The 5,218-nt window shown below is 33.4% G+C and overlaps 1 long non-coding RNA gene across 1 annotated transcript; it reads left to right on the top strand.

The window, feature by feature from the left end:
* The first annotated feature begins 1,254 nt into the window (after positions 1-1,254).
* LOC110877581 lies at positions 1,255-3,665 on the top strand. The gene is made up of 3 exons (XR_002557146.2): positions 1,255-1,764; positions 2,635-2,786; positions 3,133-3,665. It is a non-coding gene; the product is annotated as an uncharacterized LOC110877581 (long non-coding RNA).
* The last annotated feature ends 1,553 nt before the right edge of the window (positions 3,666-5,218 follow it).

Raw genomic sequence — 5,218 nt, 5'->3', positions numbered from 1 at the left:
CAACCATGCCGGCGTTAAACGCTCACACTGCATGGTTTAAGGGCTTTATCAGAAAAATAAGTGGTATCACATAGACGAATCTTTTTCTATCATTCACACCATCACTACGGTGTATTAAAAGGTTTTATTGGGGTTTATGTAAAATTGTAAATTTAGATGTCTTCAAATCATCAGCTTATACATTAATTACTAAAAAAGATTAAAAAAAAGTAGAATACTTGCCCCACGCCACCCACTCTAGCCAACCCGCCATGTGCCCCCTCTATTGCCCCTCCATGATGGTGTTCGCGCCCCACACCCTACTAAGGTGGCATGGTTAACGCCCATAACACATAAACTTTTATAGAAAAATTAACGAAAGCAAATTTCTAACATATAAAATATACATGTTAAACAACTTGTTTTGTCTCATACAATAAATAAAAGAAAAACAAAATTGTGTTATTCAAAGGGGATAAGTGGTCTAAAACATAGTTGCCATCGTCCTAATGTTAGGTTGCTAATTAATATAAAGAGTTTACAAATTAACAATAACATTAATATGATAATGATGTCTTTGTGGTTGGCTAAGTGCATATATCATATCTTGCGGAATGCATAGATGCTCACCTTTAGTATAGAAAAGTTAACGAAGGCAAGTTACAACACGTAAAGTATACACACTTTAAGGATCTCCATTCAAGATAAACAACTAAAACACGTCAAATTTGGATAAAAATAGTTAATTGGGTCACACATAACCCCTCGGATATAAATCAACAGGCAAAATAACTATGAAACATAACGAAATCGAAAAACATGACCATGTCAAACTAAAGTATCCAATACCTTCTTAACATTATGCCAAAAATCCTTTTAAGTTCAAATGTGCGTACATCCTAAGTTGGATTTTTCTTCTTCCAAAATAACTTTATAATTGTCAAATGTGTCATCAATAAAGTATCTAAGGTAACGCTTGATGTGAAAGAATAGAAGGTGAAATTGAATGAAAAGAAACATGTTTGATTATCATGTGATAATGGAATGAAGCATTCCAAATGAATGTAACTCCTTTCAAATATAACAATTTTCATTCATTGGTAAGGGAATGTTTTTTTTTTCATTCCTTCAAGGAATGGAAATAAATATATTATTGTTATTATATAATACTCTAATTTGCAACATTTTGTTGCATTAGAGGTTGTACCCTATGCTTAATTGGTATTTCTTTATAACTTGTGGATACATTGTTTGCCACGTTGTTCTCTGGTCTTCTAGCAGTTTCTCATTTTTACTCACTTTACCCTAAACTCATACTCACACATTTAGATAGAGAAAGAGAGACGGAGAGAGAATGACGTGAGAGAGAAACCGATGAAAGGAAGAGGAAGCGGATCACCCCAACCCGATGAAGGTGATGATAGCGACGACTCCGACAAGCAGCGATGGCGGCTAGGGTTCCAGTTTGGGGGTTTTGAAACCAGATCGTCAAGGTGTTGAGGACGTCTGCAATCTGGTTGTCCAGTTTAGGGGTTTTGAAACACGCATCCGGAATTAACAATTCATGACTCATTTCGCCGTTGCCAAAGTCGCTCAAGAATCAAATCTTCAACTGAAGTTTTATTGGCCCTAAATGGTTCTCGAATATCGGCGACGCACATGGCCACCGGCTGCCGGGTAAATGATGGAAGATGGTGATGCTTGGTGAAAGTTGGAGTGTTAGCAACCTTATTCATTCACCACATGAACATCATCTTTCTCAATCAACTGTTTGCATTGATTTAGGTATCTTCTTACTCCATTTCTTCTTATTTTCCCTAACCTTCACTTATTAAGTTTTAAAGCTCGTATAGCAACATTGATCTACTGTCTTTAGGGAGTTTTAAAAAAGTTAATCTTCTAATTTAGTTAAAAAGTTGTTTAATTTCTGTTCTCAGAATTCTTGAAATTGCTTTATGTCTATAGTGCTGAAGTATTGTGTATGTTGGTGTTGTGTATATGTTTCGTATAGATGGTTTATTTTGTGGATATACTTTTGCTCATGTTTAAGTTGGGTTAGATCCTCTTGAATAGAAAGTTGTTTTGTTTATCATATTTTTGTTTTCCAGTTGGCAATGCTTATTTAGTGGTCTTCATGTGTTTTTTTTATTGTAGAGTGTTTGGCTTTTTTTTCAACTAGGCCAGGTTATAAATTTAATTTATCATGTTGACATACAACCTATATTAGTTTTTAATATATATAAATATCAACCACTGAAACTTGATTCATAACCTGGTTTTAACTTGACACCTGGGTCATAATAAGGTTATAAGGCCGGTTAAGGTTAATACCTTAAAGGCTTATTCACAAAAATATATTCAAGGGGTCTAGATGAACACACCTTTATATACGGAGAGTAATAATTCTTAAAGGATCATTTATATAATTTATTTGAAAATAGTTAAAATGTGAAGAGAAAAAAAACATTTCTTAAACCTTGGCCTCTAAGCAAGAAATGCATCATTCATAATTGAAACGATGGGAGTAGGTGTCTTCAGCGTGGAAAATAATTCTTGAAGACCGGCAAATGCTGGTTATGGAAAACATGGAAACCTAAACTGTTGCTAAGGGTTATCAACATTTGTTATTATATAAACTTCTTTTATTGTTCAAAGCTAATGGTGGAGAATGGAGCCTCACCCGTGGCAATGGCAGCAAACAAGGATGAAATTATGACAAAGGTGGATGCTAACTAACGTCCACGATGTTATGGCAATGGACGTCGAAGCAACCGAGAAGCCATCAGAATCAAGTCCCATAACGACAGGTGATACTTACGTCTTTATTATTATATTTTTTGAAATTATCATCAAATGTTATTGTAAGAGGTAAAATGCGAACTTGGTGGCAGACTTGATATCATACATTTAGAGCATGTAATGTGAATTCATTCTTTGATATAGTATGATGTTATGGGATGATCATGATACTTTTCGTAAGACTTTCTTAACCTTTTTCCCCTTCTTTGTAACAAATATTAACTAAGTGTGATTAGTATGTGTTTCGTATTTCAATTTTGTCTTTATTTATTAGCACCAGTTCTGTCTTTCTTAGTCGATTCTTTATCAACTTAGTTGCACTGCAAGAACAAAATAATGAATCAACATCAGCAGGGCTTGATTGTCCAGTTGGCGAATCATCTTCTTACAAGTGTATACTAGCATAAAGAACAGAAGAAAATCATCTATCGTTTAATTTAAATGACCAATTTGCCCCTCTGAAGTTCATGTGGAAAGTGGTATCGATGCAGCTCCTAACTTTGAACATCAATTCATATCAAGCTTTCCTTCACATCAAATGGGGACGTATGAAAACTCAAATTTGCAGATTCACCGGTCGTCGTTAAGAAACAGGTCGGAAGAAAAGCTTGCAGTTGAGTGAACCAGAACTGAAGAGACGAAAGCTATCTGATGAAGAAGCCTAAGTTGTGGAATGAATTAAGTTTTGTATTCATTAGTTTATATTTTTTGGCCCTGGCATGATTTGGGTGCTAAGGTTGCCTACCACCAGTGTTTAGATTGTAGGGTTGTTTAGATAAAACAATGGCTAAAGTTATAAATATATGTACATTTGAGTCCTGTGTTGTTCAAAATGTATTGTATTGCAAGTATTGATGATCAATAAAACAAACAGTTTATTGTTGTTCCGTGCCAAGCGTTAATAATCTTACAAGTATTAGCCCTTTTGTACAAAAATCTCTTTGTGGTCTCTGTTCTGAATCTAGCTACTATCCGTTTCGTATTAGCGGCTGGTGTTAACAACCTAAGTTGCGACCATAATACATATACAAATCTAGGCATAAACTCTTGGTTGCAGCTCATGTATCTAACTTGATGGAAATATAAATCTAGCCCCCGCCGCATTGCGGCGGGTTACTTTTCTAGTTAATACTAATATTGATATATATATCAAAAAATTTATTATTAATTTTTTTACCACTAATATATATATATAGGGGAATGATGTATAGAAAACCCACTTTAATTTAGAAAACCCGGGAAACTCAAAGCTCCTGATGTTTTTTTTCTTGAAAAAATTTACACATGTTATATACATGTTTTTAAGGGTTTTGGGCAAAAAAAATCCAAAAAGCGCCGAATAGATATTTTAAAAAAAATAAACAAGTTTTGGTGTAACACATGTTACATTCATCTGACATATTTGTAACATGTGTTACACCAAAACTTGTTTATTTTTTTAAAAAATATATACTTGGCGCTTTTTTGATTTTTTTTGCCCAAAACCCTTAAAAACATGTATAACATGTGTAAATTTTTTCAAGAAAAAAAAACATCGGGAGCTTTGAGTTTTCCGGGTTTTCTAAATTAAAGTGGGTTTTCTATAGATACTTACATTATATATTATTGAGGCAATTATATTTTTAGTCATTTTTAATACAATTGTGTTTCGTTACTTCGTCTTTTTTTGTCTATCAATTGTACAAAGTAATAATTCATTCTATTCACATATGAGTAACCAAACATCATAATGGAATGGAATGATCCATTTCATTCCGTTGTCCATTCCATTACCTCGATCATCCTATTCCCTTATCCTTTCCATTACCCTATACCAAACAGACCCTAAATTTTAAACGTTTTACTGATATCTCTTATGATGATATAAATTATAAAGAGTGTTTTGATTACATTCTACACATAATCATATGTTTATAGGTTTAGGATCAAATACAAAGGCTCCTAAAAATAAGAAGTGTACAAAGGCTCATAAAAATGAACCCACTACAAAAAAAAAAAAAAAAAAAAAAAAAATTAAACACCCACCACGACCCAAAACCTAAACCCCCCACCCCCCCCCCCCACTTACCCAAAAAAATGGGTGATGAAAAGTAGCGATTTTTTTTTTAAAAAAAAATATTAATTTTTTTTTAGATTTTTTTAGTATTTAGTTGTGGCTTTCGCTTTATGTTTTAGTTTTTAGCAATTAGTTTGAGCGTGGGCGGAGGGGGTGTTTAGTTAGTTTCTTCTTTTTTTTTTTTTTTTTTTTTTTGCGGAAGGGGGGGAGAGGTTTTGTGTGGTGGTGTAGTGAGTTCAGGTTTTAGGCTATTGGACACTTGTTACTCTATAATGCCTTCTTACACTTCTTATTTTTAGGAGTCTTTATAAAATAACTTAACTCTAACAAATTACCTTTAGTAATTGAAATTAGTTCCGATAGAAGTTAACCAATCTTATGTTT

Source organism: Helianthus annuus, chromosome 9 (genome assembly GCF_002127325.2).
Source record: "Helianthus annuus cultivar XRQ/B chromosome 9, HanXRQr2.0-SUNRISE, whole genome shotgun sequence".
NCBI classification, from domain to species: Eukaryota; Viridiplantae; Streptophyta; class Magnoliopsida; order Asterales; family Asteraceae; genus Helianthus; species Helianthus annuus.
The sequence above is the reverse complement of the archived record's forward strand: the minus strand, read 5'-3'. Positions and strand labels throughout refer to the sequence as shown.